Raw genomic sequence first — 25,707 nt, 5'->3', positions numbered from 1 at the left:
ATTATGTATGCGCAGATAGTTTGGGTATATAGAGGTTTTGCCAGGAAAACTGAAAGATTTATATGAGGTTAGATGCCTTCAATTATACTGTTTGAATAATTAATATTGTAAATGATACAAACAATATCTGGACCTTATAGATAAGTGCAAAAAGGAGCTTAGTCCAGTGAATTTTGTACATTTGTATTACCTCCATCTTACTTACTTTAACAGAAGGTTTTACTTCAACCTTATCAAAAAAATAAAGAAAAGTTGCAGACCTGCAGTTTACTATTAAATTAGTATAACAGCAGTAAGAGAGTTTCGACAGCAATATCATGTGGAGGATATCTTGGAATACCAGCACAGAAATTTTGCAAAATCCACTGGCATTACAACAGTTCTGAGGCTATAAGAAGGGGAAGGCATGTCTTCGTGTTATCCCAATAAGTATAAGAGTTGAAACAAAGCTAACAAAACATACCGTAGAAATGGTTGAACTTTTTCACAATTTCTCAAGACATAAAGATGGGCTTGTTTTCTCTCAAACTCTTCAAGATCTCTCGATGTATCTCTTAATAAAGAAGAACCTTTTTTTTCAAAAATCAATAATCCACTATATGGCTCAGCACAACCAATTTCATAATTTTTGTCCATTCGATTATGCCCTTTTGCAATTCCATGTAGATACCTTGAGCAAAATATTAGACTTTCTTCAATAATATATCCTTCTGCAGTAGACCTTCAGGTTGACTTTTATTACGAACATAGTACTTCAATAAGCGTAAAAATCTGCATGATATAACATTATATCACTCAAAATAGCATGATAAATTAACAAGCTACATAAAATTAAGTTAAAAACATACCTCTCAAATGGATACATCCACCTGTATGGTACAGGTCCACCAAGTTTAGCCTCTCTTGGAAGATGAATGACTAAATGTACCATAATGTCAAAAAATGTTGGTAGAAATATCTTTTTCAATTTACTCAATATTATTGGAATTTGAGCTTCAAGCAAATCCAACACATCAGCCCTTAGTGTTTTTGAACACAACTTTTTGAAGAAAATACTTAACTCCGTGATAGCATCATAGACATTGTTAGGCACGACTCTACGAATTGCAAAAGGAAGTAGTTGTCTAATAAAATATGAGAATCATGACTCTTTAATCCATAAATTTTACGATCCTTTGACTTCACCCACCTTGATATATTGGAAGAATAACTATTTGGAACCTTAACCATTTTCAAGAACTTACATACTTTACACTTCTCCTCCGATGATAAAGAATAACATGCTGCTGGATAATACCATCTTCCATCTCTTTAAGTGGGATGTAAATTTTTTGTTATACTCATTTCTTCAAATCACGACGAGCATTTAAATTATCTTTTGTTTTTCATTCAATATCTAAAAATGTCCCAATAACATTATCACACACATTCTTTTCAACATGCATCACATCTAACTTATGGGGTGGTAAATTATTTTTCCAGTAAGGAAGCCTAAAAAAGATGCTTTTCTTTCTCTAGTTGTGAGTGTCTCTACCTTTTTCGTACTTCCTTTTTTTCTGGGTCTTACCAAATTTCATGTCTCCTAGAGTAAGCAGCTGGCGTAAAACATCGTCTCCTGATAGAATTTTTGGAGCAGGTCTTCTTTCTACTTCTCCATTAAAATCACGTTTATTACTCCACCACTTATTATTAGATGATAAAAACCTCCGAGCACCCATGTAAGAAAACTTACGATCATACTTTAATCGAGTAGATCGAGTGTCTTTGTTGCATGAAGGGTAAGCCAAAACTCCCTTTGTGCTCCATCCAGACAGGTTCACATAAGCGAAAAAATCATTTATAGTCCATAAAAGTGCTGTCCGCATACAAAAATTCTCTTTTCTCGAAGCATCAAATGTATCGACTCTACAATACCATAATTCTCGCAACTCATCAATCAATGGTTCTAAGTACACATCAATATCATTTCCAGGAGCTTTAGGACCAGGTATCAACAAAGACAAGAAGCAAAATGGTTGTTTCATGCACATCCAAGGAGGTAAGTTGTATACAGTGGTAATTACTCGCCAAGTGCTATGAGAAACACTTAAGTTACCAAAAGGATTTAGCCCATCAGCTGCTAATCCAAGTCTAACATTACGAGGATCTCTAGCAAATCCCGAATTAGATCTATCAAAATGTTTCCACGCTTCAGAGTCTGCTGGATGTCTAAGAACCCCATCTTTCAAACATCGATCATGATGCCATGTCATGTTTGAAGCTATTTTTGATGACATAAACAATCTTTGCAATCTTGGTTTCAAGGGAAAGTAATGTAACACTTTTCGAGGAACTTTATTCCTTTATCTTTCCTTGAACAACCCCATCAGTTTTTTGACCTTTAACTGACTTCCACCTAGACTCCCCACAAATCAAGCAAGATTCAAATTTTGCATTTTCTTTCCAAAATAACATGCAATCGTTCTTGCAAGCATGTATATTTTCATAACGAAAACCTAAATCTTGAATTACTTTTTTGGCTTCATAAAATGTCTCTGGTAAAGTTTCATTTGAAGGAAGTGCTCGTTTAATTAACTTCAATATGATATCAACTGCTTTATCACTCAATCCATAAAGACACTTAATTTGGAGCAATTCCACAATTATTGAATATTTGGAGAATGTCTCGCAACCAGGATAAAGTTGTTGTGCAACATGCTCCACTAATTTGAAAATTTTGGAAGTAGGTTCTAAAGCATCATCTTGTTTAAACTTAACCCCACTAGAATCATCCGTGAATTCACAACCAGCTGCATCGTAAATTATTTCAAACATATTATCACTTCGCTTTTTTCTTTTCTTTTGAGATGGATCACCTTGCTCTTTTTCTTTCGTTTGAGACAGATCACCTGGCTCTTTTCCTTCTTCGTTTTGGTCAATGGTTTGCTTTTTAGCTGCGGATTCTCCATGATGAAGCCAATGTGTATTGTTTTTGACTATCCTGCTAATTATTAAATGTTCCCTGACATCAGCTCTAGCCCCATTTAAAATATTATTGCATAGCATACAAGGACAAGAAATTTCACCATCGACTTCTGAGTGCTTAAAAGCAAATTAAAGAAAATTGTCAACTCCTTTTATATAAATATCGCTCGATGTGTCAGTATAACACATCCAAGACTTATCCATTTTCAAATTTCCTACAAAGAAAAAGTAGAGAAAGACACTGTTAGCATGAACAAGAATGGATCAATCTATCTATCATACAAATAATATAGTTTATTCAGTCTATCTATCGTACAAACCATGTCATCTATCAATCTATCTATCGTACAAACAAAATGGTTTATTCAATAGGGAGTTCTGAGCTGACAATTCAACCAATTATCTATGCAAATAAGGGCTATCATGGGTGTTCCAAAAATTTATGTAGGGGAAAGCAACCTCTAAATCTCTAAGAAAAGAATTTCATATCCTTCAAGTGCTCTTGTTTTCCATTTTCTTTTCTCCTACAACAAAGGCAATGTACCTAGTATAATCCCAACAGGATGCCATTGTAATTTCATTGTGTTAACTTTTCTCTGTTTGCTTAATTATTATATAGTTTCATATATTTATAATCGATTCTTTTCATTGTAGGATCAATTTGGCCGATTAAAAGAGCAACAACAAAGAGGAGAAATTACTTTGAATGATAATGATATCTTTGCAAAAGTACTTGGGACAAAAAAAAATGAATATCTTCGAGCATATGGCCCTGGAAAAAATAATACTGAATACTTCGGTGGAAGACCAACAAATTAAAGGCACAACTCATAACGCAATTAGAAACAACAAGAAAAGAATCAAACGAGCGTGTGGAAGAAGTTAAAAGTGAAGCTGATAAAAAAATTGAAGAAATGAAGAAAGAAACAGATAACAAGTTAGCAGAGTTGAGTAAAAGATGGGAAGAAAAATTTCAAATGATGGTAGCAGTGCAAGGTCGACAATCAAATGATGCAAATCTAACTGTAAGTACTTATTTATATTACTTATCTAGTAATTATATAATTTCCTGAAGAAAATATTCACATTAATAGTTAAGTTTAACATTTAAACAATTATTATATTTTATGATTTTCTTATTTGATTGTTTTAATTGTTATTACAGCTTGCGAAGGAGTGACGAAAGAATCAAGATGGACAAGGACTTGAACAACTATTTTCTTTTGTAAAAGCATATTGATATGTTTGAGTTGAATAATGTTTTATTTTTTAAAATAATTTTGTTGCACTTTTGTTAACTCTTTTCTCTAATATATTGCATTATTACATAATTTAAAATATTCTTTTATAATTTTTTATGCGGTTCCTCAAATACATTTATGAATTACTAGCTATAATTTTTTAAATTTGTAGTAAAATATACATAGTTACCTCAAAAATAATAATAATTTTTCATAGAAAATGAAGAAATTTTTTTGCTACAATTTATATCCTATAACAAAAAAATATTTAACTTTAGCTATGATATTTTAAGTTCGTAGCTAGACATTCTTGCAACTGCCACATATCAAGAACATGACTAAAAAATTTTACTTTTCATAACAAATATAAATTTTTCTAGCTATAGTGCTTTGTAATTCATGGCAATAGGTATGGATTCTTAGCTACAATATGCAAATATTTGTAGTAATTATTTTAATTCATAGCTACAATTTTTTTAATTTGTGACTAAATATGAGTACTATTGCCACCAAATTAAACCATAGAAATAGCCATAAAATTTAAATTTACATGAAAAATAACTTAATTTTTTTTCTATAATGTAACGTCTCATGGCTACAATATGAAAATAGCTACACATTTGATTTGTCGTGACAAGAAAACAAAAATACTTGCTACAAATATATTTTTTGTGACAGAATATTAATTTGTACCATCATAGCTACAACACAATTTTTTTGTAGCAACAAGTATAAATTCTTAGTCACGGATCATGTAAAGTTTGTAGCTAACTTTTAGCCATGCTACATCTTGTTACGCAAGCTACGGAAATAAATATTATAGCTAAAGTGTTTAGCCACGAAAAATTTCATATTTAGCTACGATGAATTTTATAACAATATATATCTTTTGTTGTAGTGGTAACTTATTGCTTGAAAGCCCTTGGTCTAAGTCTTGCCTCTAAGGGAAGAGTTATAAAGCATCTCATAAGTTAATACACATTCTGCTGGTATCAACCCTTGTCCATGGGACATAACTTGTTGTTTGATGGTCCTTGGGCTAAGTCTTGTCTCTAAGACAAAAGTTATAGAGCATTCCATTAGTAAAAAATACAATGTGGTAGTGTTGACTCTTGCCCAATGTACATAACTTGTTGTTTGAAAATCCTTGGGATAAGTCGTGCCTCTAAGACAAGAGTTGTAGAATATCTCATAGATCAAGACATAATATGGTAGTGTCAACTCTTGCCTGTGGGGCATAACTTGATGTTTGGAAGGAATCAAAGAAAAGAAAATTAGTAAAAGTTTCGAAAAAAGAAAAATATTTAATTACAAAAATAAATTCAAATAAAAAAATATATAGAAGATGAGAGGAGAAAATAAAAAAATGAAGATTGAGAAAAGAGAAAAAAAGACAACAAAAATAAAAGATGAGAAAAAAAGAGAAAAAAATAAAAATTAAAGAAAAAGAATTAAAAAAAATAGAAATTGAGAGGAAAAGAGAAAAAAAAAGGATTGAGAAAAACTTAAAACTAAAAAAAAAAAAAAAAATAGAAGTTGAAAGATAAATACATATGAAGTTATCTATAAATATTTGAGATATAGAGAGACAAATAGTTAATTATAATATATACAAAAAAGAAGGGAGACGAGTTTTATGGGATTTTTCTTATAGGGAACAAAAAAGCAAAGCGAACCATTACAAAGGTTGTTTATCCAAACCAGTACAATCGATCCACTTAATGAGATCACCTTAGTATTTTAAAATTAAAATCAAGATTATCAAAAGTTATAGTGAAAAGTACATATCTCATTTTAGTATAGTTTAAAAAAATTTAAATATTGGTCAAAATTATGTTTATAAAGAGTGAATCTCAAAAACAAAAAGTGACAAAATATATAATTGGACCCAAAAGAAAAGACTAGCTGGTCGTTTGGTAAAGTGTACAAAAATACTGCGAAATATGGTGTATTATCGATGTTTGCATTAATAATGATAGTATTAGTTATGTTTCCATTAGTTATGTTAAGAATTTTCTTATATAGCGTTTGATTTTGTGTATTAAAAATGATATGCACTGCATACTTTTCTTAATAGAATATTTGTTTACAAAAATACCTCCTCAAATATGGTAGAAAGGATGTTGAAAATATTTTATGGGGTAATTGTGTCTTTAATCATATATTAATGCATGCATTAGAATCCATTGCGTTACTAATACTATTGATTTTGAGGTATTAGTAATACACATTTCAATACACAATAGAGTATATAACTAATATAAGTATTAGTTATACAATGACTAAAAAATATACCAAAAAAATACTAATAGTAACAAAACTAATATATACATTATTTTTATTAATACACTCCACTAAACGATCCCTAATTACTTTATTTTGAGATATATGTGATGTTATGTATCCAAATTGTGCCTTATTATGGAGTATGTAGTGTTCCTTTCGTTCCAAATTAAATGTTGCTTTATCTTTTAAAGTTGGTCCAAAATAATTGATGTTTCACAACCTCAAGAAAATATTTGAATTTTTTCCCTCATTGCCCTTGACACATTTCCATATCTTCATGATAATTATGTCTATCAAATAAGAAAAGAAAATTATAATTAAAGATATTTTAATCAAATCCCTTTTACTTTTTAGGAGCAAATAAATTCTTTAATTGATGTGGTCAAACCTAAAATATAAATCACTCTACTTATTTTGTATTTGAGAGAGTATACTATAATATTTTGTTGTTTTTCCGAGTATAAAATCTATATTAACAACAAGAATTTCAAACACAAGTTTAAATAACTTATGAACTATCAAAATGAAGTTTCAAGAACCTCAAACACAAGTTCAAAAAGCTTAAGAACTATCAAAATGAAGTTCAAACTATTTTCTAAAAAATAGTAAAATCATCAAGAAAAAGATGAAGAAATTAAAAAATCAACTCCAACAAATTCATGGTGTGTGATTGAGAAATTTATTCTCCTCAAGTACCCAAGATTATGAAATATATCCTCTCAAGATAAAATGATTCACTTCAGCAAATAATGTTACCTTAAATTTGCTGAACTTTGAACACACTCAACAATTCGTATGTCACACTTGAGTTTTTAGGAAGAAGAATATGTTTCACTTCAAAATATTGTGTCTTAAACTTGAGAACGAATTCAGGTATTTATAGCCAAAAGGTGGTGCCTAAAGAAAGAAGCAATAATTTTTTAATAGATGTACTATTTTGGATCATCGTCAATCTGCGAATCCTACCTGCACCCCCAAGTGGACCGCGTACAGCCGCATGCCGTTATTTGTCAAGAAACAGAATGTCACACCTCACCTGCGAAGTCCATCTGCGTTCGCAGATGGTGACCTATGCTCACAGGTCGTTTTTCGTTTTCAAATAGTGCCTCAAAGGATCGCTTCCCTTAGAGGAGTATTTTGACCTGCGTCCGCACATGTTTGGTTGCGCCCTCAAATGGAGAAAAATATTATATCGAATTTTTGTATTAAAACATCATTAATTTGCAAGTTTCAAATGAATTTTGTCCAAAAAGACAATCTCTCGATCATTTTTGTTGTTTTTTGACTTGGCTCTAGATACCAATTGTTGGTTTTTGACTTTGAAATTAAGGAAATAATAGGGAAAGACTTTGAGAGAAAAATATTGCAATTATATTGGCAAATAAAATTATTTTATTAATAACTCAAACACATATACTTATAGCTAAATTTATTACCAGACTCAATTCAAATTCAAATTCATATAACAAAGGGATAACTAATTTCTAAGTTTAAGCCACATAGAACTCTAATAATTTATAACTACTTATAGTTATTTACTTCTACCTACAATACTCCTCCTTAGATCAGAAATTGTAGATTGCAGGCTCGGCTGAATTTGACCTCTTTAATAAATTTGCCAATTCATCTTTGGTCTTGTTGTGTGCATTTTTTTTTTTTGAATTAAATAACAAACTTTTATTCTCATATCAACTTGTAAAATCTCATGATTAGTGTAATCAAAGATTCAACAATATTTATCTTCAAATAATAATTTTAATCCAACTTCCATTAGTTGGCCAACACGTAACAAACTTTTATCAATATTGGGCACGTAAAGGACATTTGAAATTATTTTTGTACCTGAAATTATTTTGGCTGCAACATTCCCTTTTCCTTCTGTAGGAATATAGTCACTATTCCCAGTTCTGATTTTCTTATTTTTCAAAGGCAGAAACTCTTTAAAAAGAGTTTTGTTATATGTCATGCGGTTTGGACAACCACTGACACTTATCCAAAAAATAGATTTCTTGGTTGAAGAATATGTTGTCACAAATAAGTGATCTTGTTTTTCTTCTTTGGTGACTCAGGCATCTGCTTCATATTTTTGAGATTTTTTTTTGCAAATCATAGCTTCATGGCAAACTTGATTGCAGATCTTGCATTGTGCATTTGGTCTCTTCCGACATTTAAATAGAGGATGACTTGCCACAGTGCTGGCAAGGTGGGTAGTTTTTTCTTGAATTATTACCCTTGCTTTGAATCTTATAGTTGATTGCCAAATCTCCTTCAACCATACCATCCTGCCTCATAAGCCTCCTTTGCTCTTATGCGTATAATGTATTTAACAATTCTATCAAGAAAATTTTGGACAGGTCTTTTGTGATTTTCAAAGTAGTTATTGATACTTCGTATCTTTCAGGCACTATAAGAAGAATTTTTTCAACAATTATTGAATCTTTAACTTTTGTGCCAAGAAATCTTACCTTGTTAACAATGCCAAAAAGTCGGTCTAACTCTTTGACGGTCTCAGATTCTTTCATCTTTTGAAATTTGAATTTCTTGATTAGATTAAATACCATCATGCCTCGTATTCTTTAATTTTTTGTATATTCTTTCTTCAGGTAATCCCAAATTTCTTTTGCTGATTTAAGGATCATAATTCTCATGAAAATTGTCGGACACACTAGCAAAAAAAGTTATTTTTTCCTTTAATTTTATGATTTTCTTTTGATTTTGATCTGGGCCACCGTGGGATTATCGGGAAGTGGAAGAACATCATAATCCTCCTCCACGGCCTCCCAAAGATCTAAAGCCTCAAAATAAATCTCCATTCTTATTGACCAAAGTTGATAATTTTCAATATTAAAGAAAAGAAGAACTATTTGGGAAAAGTTGTTTTCACAATTCATCTCACACAGACCCCTTAAGAAAATGGCGCTAATATCAATTGTTGGTTTTTGACTTGGCTCTGATATCAATTGTTAATTTTTGACTTGACTCTAGATACCAATTGTTGATTTTTGAATTTGAAATTAAAGAAATAACATAGAAAGACCTGGAGAGAAAAAATAGTGCAATTGTATTGTAAAAAAAAATTATTTTATGAATAACTCAAAACACATATATTGATAACTAATCTAATTAGACTTCAATTGAAATAACAAACCGATAACTAATTCTAATTCTAAGCAACTCTAATAATTAAAAACTACAAATAACTATCTACTTCTACTTTATTTTTGAGACATACCTTTAATAATTTTTCAAAGCCAACGTCGAAGTCAAAGCAGAGTGAGCGACGACGACGACGACGCGAGGCTTTTCTTTTTCTTGCCTCACTATCCATATAAAGGAGAGCTTTTATACTTAATTACAAGAATTTGTGGGCGAACATTTCTTTTATCAAGTGAATACACATTTCACTTTTTCCTCTATTTTCTTTCCTCCATTTTTAGAATACTTATAGTTACAGTTGCAAAAATAAGAAGACTATCACTCTGATTTCTACTAATGCAATCCATTTCATTATGTTTTAAAAAAGGGCCTTCTTTGGAGGATGATGAAGTGGTCGGGTTCGATGAGGAATCTAACAAAGTGATCAAGCGACTTTTTGAAGGACCGACAGAATCTTTGGATGTTGGCCCAGTAATGAGTATGCTCGGTCTTGGAAAAACTACACTGGCTTGAAAAATCTACAATGATTCTAAGCTAACATATGAATTTTCCACCATCATTTGATTTTACATTGGACAATCTTACAAAGTAAAGGATATTTTTCTTAATATTCTCAAATTCTTCACAAAACGCATAGAAGATCATTTCAACGAGGATGTGGACACATTAGCTAATGTAACTAGTGATTATATGACTAAAGGCAACAAATGTCTCATTGTTTTGGATGATGTGTGGGAGGCAAGAATTATTGATCACGTGAGGAAAGCTTTCCCAGAAAACAAAAAGGGGCATCGAATCATGCAGGGGCGTCTCAATAAAATTAGTGGGCTAAAGCCAAATTTTAATAAGAGTCTTGCATATATAGACATACATACAAAAATACTATTTGGTGTAGTATTTTTAAAAAATACATAAGCTTTAACTTCACGTATTAATTTTCTTATTAATAAAAGTAAATATTAGTTTTAGTTAATAAGATGTTAGTCATTTGTTTGCAATGCATAACTTAGGATATTGTTGTTAAAACTTTATTTATTAATATAAAGTTTGAGTTATTTAGTTTAAAGTTCTAAAATATTTCTTATAAAAATAAGAACTTTTTTTTTTATAAATAATTTTTAGATAATTTTAAAAAATGCATTTCGCAATCTTCATTATTATTTCAAGTGAAGTTGAAATCATAGTGTTTATTATTAAAATTTTTGAGGTTTCAAAATTTTGGGGGCCTAAAGTGAATACTTTACTAGCCTTACCCTTGAGCCACCTTTGGAATCATGATTACCACATGTGACGGATATTTGGCTACTTATGCCAATCCAGATCTGTCACGATCCGGGCCGGGGCCCTGGACGTGGTACGCATCCGATACTATAGATAGTACGAGTGAACATTCTGGCATATCACCCGAGCATACTTCTAATGCAAATGGATAAAGCGAAAGTAATATAGAATTCAATTATGATTTTCTCAAGAGATAAAACTTCACCCAAGTTTATTAATACTGCATTATGTCCAACAACACCAATAGTTATGATAAATGAAGATTGGAAATTACAAAGTTTGCTTGACAACTACGCTAGCCTGTGAAGCCTCTAATAATTCTCAATACTGAAAGGGAAGAAAATATATAATAATAATCATCATATCTCATTCGTCCTCCTGGTGGGAAAGAGGCTCACCAATAGCAGAAGATAGAGATCCTAATGAGATGCCTAACTGTGAACTTGAGTGCTAGAACCTACATCATGAAACGATGTAGAGCCAAAGGCGGTCAATACGTGGAATATATTGGTATGTAAAATTATTTCAAGAGGATAGTATAGTAAAAGACAATGAATGACAATAAAATTCAAATTAAAAGTGGAGACAACGGGAAGGGAACAAGAACATAAATTGAACATATAATTGACTAAGGTAAATTTATTTTCTTTGATTATTTGTGGGAGAACGTAGTGAACCGTCATAAACCACCATGTGAACACATGGAGTCTGATCTCGGCCCGATCAGCTAAGCCATCCTATACCTTGCCGGGCATAGGATATGACATGACATGATTTGCTAGCAAGTAACCATGGTTAGCCCATTTTCGGGACACATGAAAAAAAAAAAGAGTCATCTGATTTACAGAATAATCTCTATCCTATGTCAGCAAACATAGTTTCAGGCATTTGTTCTTTATAAACCTATTCCTTCACGGTTAGCTAACTAACTCCCTTTTTCTCAAGATATTTTTATATTCAAAGTGTTGGCCATATTAGGTCCATACTCGTGATTTAGCCTTTTTAGGCTCATATACATAATTTGCCCCTTTTTGGCCTCAAGTTGGGAATTCAATTATTCTGTATTCATGAGATTGATACCTTTTTATAACATTCAGAATAGCTAAAAATATTCTGTTAAGGATTCATCAACACGATTTCCACAACTTTTGAGAGATTATTTTTAGGGGTTAACTAGAAAGATGGTAATTTATACATGGTGTAATCGCTGGGACAACTAAATTTGTCCAGAAATAATTCTTAAGTATTAAATAGGATTCTAACTGTAAGTCTGGGAAAATCCTTAGAGCATTGCTATAACTGCTGAAGCTATAATGAGTGCTTCGCAACTTTGTGATAATCAACTAAAACACATTTACAAAGGGAATCATGCTTGCAAACATTAATTCTAATTGGACCACTATAACCAACATGCACATATCACAGGCAAGAACAATAAGCCAACATACAACCAAACATCATATCACTAGTTTACGACATGAAATAAAAATAGGGCAACCTAAAGTTAATATCTATTAGTTCAGTAGCCTTAAATAGAGTGCACATACATTGGAGAGAGAACCAACATAAGACAAAATTCGTTAGCACCAAGGTAGTAAGTTTGCAACAATTAAGAACCTTTGAAATCGTGGCAATTACAGAAACTCGGTTTTACAAGGATGCCTAACATGAGCTTTGACTCTATTACCAGACTCAAGTTTTTCAGAACTTTGCAAAATAACTTAGGCAACCAGGGAAAATTCTTTAATATATACGAACACCAAGTTCCTAATCCACACACCAAGTTAACAATACCAGACCATGTGGAGGGAAGCAGGTTACAAAGCATAAAAGAGAACATCCAGAAAAGTGATCAAGAGACAATTTTACATACCTCAAAACGTTTAAAGGACTTTAGCTCTCAAGGATAAGCTTGATCACTTGAGCCAACCTATGGAGATTTTTAGAAGTTGAGTTTGAGAGAGAGATTAAAACTGTTGGGAGGTGATATTAAGTCGTGAAACTGGTGGATGGAGAGGGGGTTTAATACAAAAAATTGAGGAAAATAAAGAGACAGCTAAACACATAAAACTGATGGGTTATAAAAGATATTTATTTGCAGGAAAATAAAGGTAACACATTATTTGCTGGAAACAAAAAAAAAGTAACGTATTTGCAAATAAATTTCTGGATCCAATGAATAAAAAGAGTTTTTAATTGAATAAAAAGAGTTTTTAATTAATTGGGATAATGTTAAAACAAAAAGACAAAATTTCCCTTGAAGGATCTCACAAAGAAAGGCTGTGAGATGTTACAATATCTCCCCCTTGGGATTATTCGTCCTTGAATGAAGGTTATATATTCGTATAAAACTCAATGTACAGAATTAGGGATGAAACTTCTACTAATGAACTTTACTTATGACTATATTTCTTACTATAACACAGAAACTCCAAAGAGAAACTCAGCAAGACAAATGATAAACACGAATTATGAACAATTGACACTAGACATAAGCATGATTTAAGATAGGCATACCATATGGCCTGATTTTAAAAAGCGGAAAGCAAGAATTTATGGAATATCATGAGTAAGGATTTGCATTATTACCTTCATTGCCTTCCTCTTGAGAAGTGAATAGGTGAGGATATCTTGCCTTCATATCTTCCTCTGATTCCCATGTAGCTTCCCCAAACTTTTGGTTTCTCCACAAGACCTTTACCGAAATAATTTCTTTTTTTCTCAACTTGCAAAGTTGACGATCCAATATCTCAATGGGAACTTCTTCATATTTCAATGAATCTTTTATACCAATACTCTCCGTCGGGACTATAAGAGTAGGTTCACCCACACGCTTCCTAAGTAAGGATACATGAAATACTGGATGGACCGAGGCCAGTTTCATAGGTAAATCTAACTCATAGGCAACCTTTCCAACTTTTCTCAAAATCTGGTAAGGACCAATATAACGGAGACTAAGTTTTCCCTTCTTTCCAAAATGCATGACACCCTTCATTGGTGATACCTTCAAGAATACCCAATCATTTACCTCAAACTCCAAGTCCCTACGCCTCCTAACTAAGTAGGATTTTGGCGACTTTGAGTAGTTTTCAACCTCTCTCGAATAACCTTAACCTTCTCGGCAACTTGATAAACCAAATTTGGGCCTAATAACTTAGTTTCACCAACCTCAAACCACCCAATAGGAGATCTACATCTTTACCCGTATAGAGCTTCAAAAGGATCCATCCAAATACTTGAGTGGTAACTATTATTGTATGCAAACTCAATAAGAGGTAGGCGCTCCTTCCAATTTTCTTTAAAGTCAAACACTCACGCCCTCAACATATCCTCTAGCATCTGAATAGTGCATTCCGCTTGACCATTCATCTGAGGGTGGAAAGCAGTACTAAAGTTCACCTGCGTACCCAAACCTCTCTGGAAGGACCTCCAAAAATTAGTAGTAAACTGGGGGCCTCTATCTGAAATGATAGACATGGGGGTTCCGCGCAACTTGACAATTTCTCGAATATACAATCAGGCATAATCTTCAGCTGAGTATGTTGTCTTAACAGGCAAGAAATCAGCAGACTTAGTCATCCGATACATAATCACCCAAATTGAGTCATATTGATGCCAAGAACGTGGTAACCCAGTCACAAAATCCATATTTATCATATCCCACTTCCATACTGGAAGAGCTATATCTTGAACAAATCCACCAGGTTTTTGATGCTCGACCTTAACCTGTTGATAATTGGGTACTTGAGTACAAAGTCAGCAATATTTTGCTTCATGTTTTTCCACCAGTAAATTTCCCTCAAATCATGATACATTTTGGTGGATCCCGGGTGAATGGAGTACCTGGAATAATGTGTTTCTTCCATGATCCTTTCTCATAATCCATCAACATCTGGGACACAAAATCTTCCCTGTACCTCAGAACACCATCTCCCCCTTGATCAAAAGCCATAATCTTTTTTTGTAGAACTTCTTCCTTCAATTGCAAAATTATGGGATCATTATTCTACTTTTCTTTAAATTCTGACACCAAGGATGATTCCAACATATTCTGTACAACCACTCCACCATCCTCAGAGTCTAGGAGTCGGACTCCTAAATTAGCAAGACAATGAATATCTTTTGTGAGTCCTTTCTTCTCTTCCTCCACATGTGCAAGACTCCTCATGGACAATATACTAAGAGCATTTGCAACCACGTTTGCCTTACCAGGATGATAGAGAAAACTTAAATCATAGTCCTTGAGTAGATCAAGCCACCCCCTTTGCCTGATATTCAACTCCTTCTGACTGAAAACATATTGGAGGCTTTTATGATCAGTGAAAATACCAACATGTACCTGGTAAAGATACTGACGTCAAATCTTCAAAGCAAAGAACACAACTACTAATTCAAGATCGTGGGTGGGGTAATTCCTCTCATTATTTTTAAGCTTCCTCGAGGCATAGGCTATAACCTTACCATGTTGCATCAATACACAACCAATACTAAACCGTGAAATATCATAATAAACCACAAAGCCTTCATTTCCCTTCGGTAAAGTCAACACTGGGGCAAAGTTCAATCTATCTTTTAGCTCTTGAAAACTCTTCTCATATACCTCCGACCATTAAAACTTGACCATTTTTTGAGTCAATCTAGTTAAAGGAGCGGAAATGGAGGAAAATCCCTCCACAAATCTCCTGTAGATCCAGCTAGACCCATAAAGTTTCTAATTTTAGAAGGTGTAGTAGGTCTGGGCCATTTTTTCACTGCCTCAATCTTTTGAGAATCAACCTGGATGCCTTCACCAGAAATAATATGGCCTAAAAATGCTACTGACTCCAACCAAAATTCACACTTAGAGAATTTAGCATGCAGCTCACGGTCCTTAAGTATTTGAAGAATAATCCTGAGATGATTAGCATGCTCCTCCTTACTTCGAGAGTAGACCAAAATATCATCAATGAAGATGATTACAAACATATCCAAATATGGTTTAAACACCCTATTCATAAGGTCCATAAAAACTTCAGGAGCGTTAGTCAAACCAAAGGACATGACTAAAAATTCAAAGTGACCATATCGGGTTTGAAAAGCTGTCTTCGGAATAGCACATTCTCTAACTTTTAACTGATGGTAACAAGATCTGAGATCTATTTTAGAAAAATACTTAGCACCCTGCAGCTGATTGAATAAGTCTTCTATTTTAGGAAGGGGGTACTTATTCCTTATAGTGACTTTATTCAGCTGGTGATAATTGATGCACATCCAAAGTGAACCATCTTTCTTACGCATGAACAAGACTGGAGCACCCCAAGGAGAAATGCTAGGCCTTATAAAACCTTTATCAAGAAGATCTTCCAACTGCTCTTTCAACTCTTTTAACTCTGCGGGAGCCATTCTATATTGTGGAATAGAGATAGGCTGAGTGTCAGAAAGAAGATTAATCCCAAAATCTATTTCCCTATCGGGAGGAACTCCAAGAAGATCATCAGGAAAAACTTCCGAATACTCATTGACAACAGGAACAGACTGGAGTGAAGGTATTTTTGACTTATAATCTTTGACTCAGACCAGGTGGTAAATACACCCCTTGGATATCATTTGTTGAGCCTTAAGATATGAAATAAACTTCCCTTTAGATACGACAAGACTACCTTCCCATTTAAGAGGTGGTTCGTTGGGAAACTGGAACTTGACCACCCTCGTTCTACAATCAATGGAAGCATAACATGAATACAACCAGTCCATACCTAATATAACATCAAAGTCCACCTTGTCCAACTCAAATAAGTCGATTGTGCTGTCTCTATAAACTCGTCTAGCAATAATAGACTCGCCAACAGAAGTGGAAATAGAAAATGGCTCTAGGATTTGTTCAGGGAAAACTCTAAACTTCATAGCTACATATGGGGTCACAAAGAATAAGGAAGCACCAGGATCAAGTAGCACATAAACATTCTGAGAAAAGACTTTCAACATACCAGTAACCACATCAGGAGAAGCCTCCAAATCCTGGTGATTTCTCAAAGAATACAGACGATTCTGAACTCTACCGGTCCTCGGAGTAGTGCTCTGACCTGCTATAGGAACTGAAGTAGAAGATTGGGCTCTGTTTCTCCCATTAACTTTCTTTGCTGATGGACAATCCTTTTGTATATGACTCCACTGACCACACCCATAGCATACACCTTTGTCGTAACGACACTCGCCTGGGTGATTCTTCTATAAATAGTACAAGTAAGATATGATAGGACCCACTGACTTTCCCTTTTCTATGAGTGAGAACCTTGAACCCTAAAATTTTGATTTGTCTGAACATCCTGGTCGATCCTAAGCCTTGGTGTAGGTGCACTAGCAGAAGACGGGGCAGGTCCAGATGACCTCTTATGAAAGAAATCATTGTTTTCATTTCCTAAGAGTTGTTGAGTAGACTCATTACCTGCTGACTTGGCTCTTTTATTCTGAAATTCCTCCCTATCTCTTTGTTTTTCCTCCTCAACCTATTGAGCATACACTATCAACCTATAAATATCCATATCACTATTAACAATGTCGCTTTGCTCTCTTTTCGTACATGTTTTTCAAGTCCATACACAAACTTCAGCATCTTAGCCCTCATTGTAGATACCAACTCTGGAGCATATCGAGACAATTTAGTGAACTTAAGACCATACTCTTTCACACTCATCTTTTCCTATTTTAAATTCACAAACTCCTGTACCGTGGCCTCCCTTAGCTCTTGTGGAAAGAAATGGTCAAGGAAAGAATCCATAAAATCATCTCATATAGCAGGAGGTGCATTTTCACCACAAACAAGCTCCCACTAATCATACCATATGCTAGCAACATCCTTCAACTGGTAGGATACAAAATCAACTCCTTCGGTGTCACTAGCATGCATAACCCTTAAGATCTTTTTAACTTTATCAATAAAATTTTAGGGATCCTCGTCGACCTTGGATCCTGTGAGCATAGGTGGATTCATCTTGAGGAATACTTGGATCCTAGAAATATTGGCAGAGTCATGAGAGTTAGAGCTGGTAGGATCCGGACGATTGGACTGAGATGCTACAAGCTGCGTGAGCATTTGAATAGCCTGTCTAAATACGCCATTGGTAGCATCAGTGAGAGGAGGCTATATAGAGAATATCCTGGGTCTCCTTACCAGAGTAGGTGTCACAGGAGGTGCATCAGTAGTAACATTCTTCCCAGGAGTGCGAGCTCCATGTCTGGTATGTATCACATGAGTCGAGGGCATATTGTTAGTGTTGGCACCGGAAGAAGCCCCAGTATTAGTAGTGGACCTCTGGCTGGCAGCTCTTTTTGGCGGCATGATTTGAAACAAACGACAAACAAGAATTAAAATAACTCCATAGTGTTGAAATTTATCGAACGAACTAAAGTATGAAAGAATGGAAAATACCTCCTAAATGCCCGGTAGCCTTCTAATTATAAGCGTGGCACGCTTCACACCCATAAAAGAATACTACTAGACACGGCTTCATAGACACCCTAGGACACTTGAACTCTGGGCTCTGATACCAAGTTTGTCATGATCCGGGCTGGGGCCCTGGATGTGGAACACACTCGATACTATAGATAGTACGAGCGAATGTTCTGGCATATCACCCGAGCATACTTCTAATGCAAATGGATAAAGCGGAAGTAATATAGAATTCAATTATGATTTTCTCAAGATATAAAACTTCACCCAAGTTTATTAATACCGCATTATGTCTAACAACACCAATAGTTATGATAAATGAAGACTAGAAATTACAAAGTTGGCTTTACAACTACACTAGCCTATGAAGCCTCTAATAATTACCAAAACTGAAAAGGAAGAAAATATATAATAATAATCACCATATCTCATTCGTTCTCCTGGTGGGAAAGAGGCTCACCAATATAAGAAGATAGAGATCCAAATGAGATGCCTGACCGCAAACTTGAGCGCTAGAACCTACATCATGAAATGATATAGCTCCAAAGACGGTCAATACATGGAATGTATTGGTATGTAAAATTATTTCAATAGGATAGTATAGCAAGAGAAAATAAATGAAAACAAAATTCAAATTAAAAGTAAGTAGAGACAACCGGAAGGGAACAAGAACATAAACCGAACATATAATTGAACAAGGTAAATTTATTTCCTTTGATTATTTGTGGGAGAAAGTAGTGAACCATCATAAACCACCATGTGAGCACATGGAGTCTGATCTCGGAATGATCAACTAAGCCATCCTATACCTTTTCGGGCATAGGATGTGACATGACATGATTTGCTAGCAAGTAACCATGGTTAGCCCCTTTTCGGGACACATGAAAAAAAAAGAGTCATCTGATTTACAGAATAATCTCTATCCTATGTCGGCAAACATAGTTTCGGGCATTTGTTTTTTTTAAACCTATGCCTTCACGGTCAGCTAACTAACTCCGTTTTTCTCAAGAGATTTTTATATTCAAAGTGTTGTCCATATTAGGCCCATGCTCGTGATTTAGCCTTTTTAGGCTCATATACATAATTTGCCCCTTTTTGGCCTCAAGTTGGGAATTCAGTTATTCTGTATTCATGAGATTGATACCTTTTCATAACATTCAGAATAGCTAAAAACGTTCTGTTAAGGATTCATCAACACGATTTCCACAACTTTTGAGAGATTATTTTTAGGGGTTAACTGGAAAGATGGTAATTTATACATGGTGTAATCGCTGGGATAACTAAATTTGTCCAAAAATAATTCTTAAGTATTAAATAGGATTCTAACTGTAAGTCTGGGAAAATCCTTGGAGCATCGATGTAACTGCTGAAGCTATAATGAGTGCTTCGCAACTTTGTGATAATCAAATAAAACACATTTACAAAGGGAATCATGCTTGCAAACATTAATCCTAATTGGACCACTATAACCAACATGCACATATCATAGGCAAGAACAATAAGCCAACATAGTTTACTGTAGAGCGTCAACCAAACATCATATCACTAGTTTACGACATGAAATAAAAACAGGGCAACCTAAAGTCAATATCTATTAGTTCAGTAGCCTTAACTAGATTGTACATACATTAGAGAGAGACCCAACATAAGACAAAATCCGTTAGCACCAAGGTGGTTAGTTTACGACAATTAAGGACCTTTGAAATCGTAGCAATTACAGAAACTCGGTTTTGCAGGGATGCCTAACATGGGCTTTGACTCTACTGCCAGACTCAAGTTTTTCAGAACTTTACAAACAACTTAGGCAACCAGGGAAAATTCTTTAATATATACAAACACCAAGTTCCTAATCCACGCACCAAGTTAACAATACCAGACCATGTGGAGGGAAACAGGTTACAAAACATAAAAGAGAACATCCAGGAAAGTGAGAAAGAGACAATTTTACATACCTCAAAACGTACAAAGGACTTTAGATCGCAAGGATAAGCTTGATCACTTGAGCCAACCTATGGAGCTTCTTAGAAGTTGAGTTTGAGAGAGAGATTAAGACTGTTGGGAGGTGATATTAAGTCGTGAAACTGGTGGATGAGGAGGAGGGTTTAATACAAGAAATTAAGGAAAATAAAGAGACAGCTAAACACATAAAACTGATGAGCTATAAAAGATATTTATTTGCAGGAAAACAAAAGTAACGTGTTATTTGCTGGAAATGAAAAAAAAAAAGTAACGTATTTGCAAATAATTTTCTGGATCCAATGAATAAAAAGAGTTTTTAATTAATTGGGAAAATGTTAAAACAAAAAGACAAAATTTCCCTTGAAGGATCTCACAAAGAAAGGCTGTGAGATGTTACAATCCTCATAATCTTAAATTTTTGACTCCAAAAGAAAGTTTTGAATTGTTGGTAAAGAGAGTTTTTGGAAAGGGAACCTGTCCGGATGAATTAGTAGGACTTGGACAAAAAATTGCAGGAAGCTGCGGTGGAGTACCACTTGCAGTAGTGGTAATTGCAGGAGCATTAAGAGGTCGTCCCTACAAAAGTGATAGGCAAAGAGTTGAGAAAAATGTGGCAGAACATCTTTATAAGAATAGCCAAGAGAGCTGCTTGAAATTTGTACATATGAGTTATGATCGTTTGCCCCAAGAAGTGCAGACATGCTTCTTGTATTGTGGTGTCTTTCCTCGAGGCTTTGATATCCCTTCTTGGAAATTGATTCGTATGTGGATAGTGGAAGGGTTAACAAAGCCCCAACAAACATACGCTCTTGAGGAGATAGATGAACTTCATTTGAACGATCTTGCCAAAAGAAATTATCTGATATTGATGCAAAAGAGGTCCAATGGTCAAATTAAAGCGTGCCGTCTTCATGATATGTTGCACGAGTTTTGCAGAAAGGAGGCTACTAACAAATGGCTTTTTCATGAAATATGTAAAACACCTGATAATGTTATTTCTTCTATACAGGACCAAGATACTCGCCACCGATTGTGTATTGAACCCTCTATTCTGTATGACTTTCTCGCCACAAGACCTTTGCAGAACATGTGAGATCTTTCTATTGTTTTTCCTCAAAACAAAAACAAATTGAGTTGTCTCCTAATGACATAAAACTCATTAACAAAACATTTTCACTTATCAGGGTCTTGGACGTTGAATCTCTCAATTTTCTTTTCTCCAAGGACTTTAACCAATTATTTCATTTTGAGGTATATTGCTATCTCAGGTGACTTTAAGGTCCTTTCTCCAACCTTTGGTACATTTTGGAATCTACAAACTCTAATACTTAATACAAGTACCTCAGAGCCCACCATTGATGTAAAAGAAGAAATATGGAACATGTTAGAGCTGCGGCATCTGCACACCAACATACCTGCAAAATTGCCATCACTTACTACCACAACACGTAAAGCTTCTTGTCTACAAACTCTTTCTATGGTTTCACCAGAAAGTTGCAAGAAAGATGTGCTCGCTAAGGCGTGTAATCTAAAAAAGTTGAGCATCCGAGGTCACATGGTGGCTTTTCTTGAAACCAGAGGTGGAATCAGCAATCTTGAAGAGCTAAAGTTCATGGAACATCTGAAACTGTTGAATGATGCTCTTTACATGAATAAATTGCTTCATCTCCCTCCAGAATTCTTTAGACTTGTACGTACAGTGAAGAAGTTAACTTTTGCTAACACAAAGTTTCCTTGGAGCGAGGCAGATAGATTAGGTCAATTGGAATCACTTGAGGTTCTAAAGTTAAAAGAAAATGCATTCATGGGTGATACTTGGAGGCCGGAGGTAGGAGGTTTTAGCCAGCTCCAGATATTGTGGATAGAGAGGGCAGAATTAGAAACTTGGGAAGCTTCGAATCTTTGCTTCCCCATTCTTAGGCACCTTGTTCTTGTCTCCTGTGATAAGCTAAACGCTGTGCCACTTGAGCTGGCTGATACCTAATCTTCACGAGATGCAGCTGGATAATACAAGAAAAGCGGTCAAATCTGCAAAAGATATACTGAACGTAAGACATCCAAAAACATAAAATTCAAGTTCAGCATGTTCCCTCCGGAAACTGAATCCAAGGCCACACAGTGAAGTTGAAACGTTAGTCAAACTCATCTGCATATAGTACAGTACTCTTTGCTAATATTTTTCTTGCATGGCTATGTTCTTTTCCTTTGGGAATACATTTTCTATCTCTAGACTATACATATCACATTTAGTAGAACATCCATTAATGCTATATCTTTGCACATAACAATTTGCGAAACACTAATTCTTCCCTTACATTCTGAATGCACTTAACAGGATTGCTTTGAGTGATTTAGTGTTCTAAACCTATCTGAAACAGTTTTCCTCTCTTTGTTTCCCTGTTAATTCATTTACTAGTTTTCCTCCATTCTGCAGGAGAAAAATCGGAACTTCAATGTGAGTTCATGTATGTGATGTCGCGGCATTTCATGTTTTGTCTGTCGTCCAGTCATCTGATAAGATTGTTCTTCCAATTTAGAAAAACTGTTTGTCTTTTGCTTATTCAAGAATGGTGAATTTGAAGTGTGCTCCCTGTAGTTGTTACTTTTCGACTTTTTGATCATGTGGAATGTTTATTTTCTTTCTCAATTCTAAAACTGTTTGCTTCTTTCTTTTATGTTTGTATTTGGTTTGTTTCATTCTTGTAAAACAATTGCTTTTATCTTTCATTGTTTTGTTGGAAGACATGTTATTCCAATCCAATAAAGTGCTGTGATTTATATCTCCAACTTCAAATTTTTCAGATGAATTATAGTTATTTTTGAATCTTAAGGTTTCAAGTTCAAATTACGAAACCTTAAATTTGCAAATTGAATTCTAGTTATTGTGCTTCGAAGCTTTGTAAGTCATTAAATACAAAGATATTTACTTGCTCATATAAAGGAGATTCATCCCAAATTTAGTTGTTTTCCAAACACGTTCAGTTGCAGTCTGAGCCTCCAACGACTGACAGTACAAGAATGAATTGATTATGAGAGGGTTCAACGAGATGTATCGCTATATATGTGGTATAATCTCATACTGTAAGAATTGAAAGAAAATTACAGAAAGGAAATGTAAACGAATTACGGAAAATTTTCTTCTCCTTTTTCTTGAATGAATAATAGCTTTATTTGTACAATGTTCTATATATACAAGTAAAGTAACTGATCTAAGACTCCTAAGTAAGGTACAAAATAACTCATGTATACACTTCTAAGTAAAGGTTGAAAATAAGGATACACAAAAGATTTACCTAGGTTGTACACAAGAAATAAAATAATATGCACAAGGGTTTGCTAAAGTTGGGACAAAACCATCATGTTAAGGCAAGCCCTAGCCATATAGGCCATCATTGAATAGTGTTGAGGCTAGCCCAAGACATGTACTACACTAGCAGGCGAATGATGAAATGAGTGAATCAACCTGGTTCAATAAACAAAATACACTATTATCTCAACACATACATCTATTCTGTCAAGTGATTTTCATTGTATGGTGATTATCGAAGATCCAGACTAACTTCAGAATGTCAGGTTAATATTAGAAGTTAGCAAGGTTAATAGATGAAAGCAACATTCTCACACGAATGAAACAAAGCAAATACAACCATAACAGAAAAGGAAAGATGCAAACATTTTCACAGACGAAATAAAAATAAAGTGTTCCACATAAAGGGAAACTTGATATTCAACAGACCTAGCCTTATTTCAAAATCACAACACTCCAGTTATTTGTCTGATAACCACTAGCTTTCACCAAGCTCAATGTCTAAGTTCTCTCCTGCAGAAAGGAGGAACATTAGTTGTTGAAGTGTGTGACTATCTCATTTAAAAGCTTGAACGGTTAGAGAAACTACACTTTTATTTTTCTAAAAATTACCTATATACACAAGTTAAAGTTACATAATTACATTACATCTCAAATTGGTAAAGTATTTACACAAATCCCAAAATAATTACAAAAATCCCCTTATTTGGTAATTTCTCTCTCCTTAATATTATACAAAAAAAAAAAAAAGACCGCCTTTTCCTCCCTCTTTTTCTCTCCTATTACAAATCAGTTTATCCTCCATTATTCAATCCTTTTTTTCACACCTAAAATTAAGTAATCATACTTAGAGTTTACCATTGTAAGTTTTCAAACATTAATTGAACTTATTGATTTCATTCATTAATTTTTAATTTTTTTTTTTAACTTCACCAAATCAGAAAGTCATGGACTTGTTTGAGAAAATAAAGGCAAAAAAAATGGCAACAAATTATCAGAAGCTTCGAAAAATCTCAATTGGGTCAACATCATCATCAACAGAGCACAACGGGGTGGAACATACCACGAAAAATGAATCTTGTGAACAGAGCACAACGGAGTTTATTCAAACGATTGAATCAACAAAATCACTTACTCAATCTTCTGTAAGAATTTAAATCCTAATTATTTGATTATTTAATGTTTGTTTATATTATTCTATTTCTGAAAAGGAATGATCATGCTCCATTTTATATTTTTGTAATACTCTTTCAAAGATTCTGTTTTGTAATATCAAATTCTTCCAATATTCTTGGACCTAACTTTATATTTCAAAGATTCTATATTATATGTTTCATTATTTTGTCTAATTTTATGTTTATTTTTTGTTGAAACAGGCTAGCTTTATGGTTGCAAAGATAACTGCAATTTGAACACCGAAGCTACTCAAAAGAATAAGTGATTTGCTACGATGGGAAAAAATTACTTTTCATTGTATCCAAAGATGTAGATTTTATACATTATACATTACTTTATTTAACACACTTATGTATAATGTAAGTTTTTGTATATATAGAAGAGACTATTTTTGTATTTAGTCGAATTATACAACTATAATCTATGAATTTTGTATAAGTTTACGTTACATTATACATTCTGACAAGTTTATAAATAAATAATGCATAATGTTAATATTTTATATGTATGGTGTAACATTATACATTCTTGAAGTTTTTATTTGAAAGTATAAAATATAATATATCAGGCATTATACATTAGTTATTTTGGAAGACTAATGTATAATATAAGTCTAATGATATATATTTTCAATATGTTATACATTAGAAGTTCTTATTACATTAGTTGTGTTTTATGTTGTATTTTACAGTTAAAAAGTTATTTTTGTATAATTTTTCATTATACCTTCTGTCAAGCTTATAGGTCATACATGTTTAAAATGAAAAATTTAGATGTATAATATGACATTATACATTACTGCAGTTTATTTTTAAAATGTGTAAGTTGCCCTTATACTTATTCTAATGTATAATATAAGCCTGAAGATATATATTTTAATATGTTATACATTAAAAGTCCTTATAAGA

General features: G+C 33.7%; 1 pseudogene; it reads left to right on the top strand.

The window, feature by feature from the left end:
* The first annotated feature begins 20,569 nt into the window (after positions 1-20,569).
* LOC107854397 lies at positions 20,570-25,035 on the top strand (annotated as a pseudogene).
* The last annotated feature ends 672 nt before the right edge of the window (positions 25,036-25,707 follow it).

This window comes from Capsicum annuum, chromosome 11, assembly GCF_002878395.1.
Source record: "Capsicum annuum cultivar UCD-10X-F1 chromosome 11, UCD10Xv1.1, whole genome shotgun sequence".
Lineage (NCBI taxonomy): Eukaryota > Viridiplantae > Streptophyta > Magnoliopsida > Solanales > Solanaceae > Capsicum > Capsicum annuum.
Note: the sequence above shows the minus strand (reverse complement) of the source record. Positions and strands in the feature narration are given on the sequence as shown.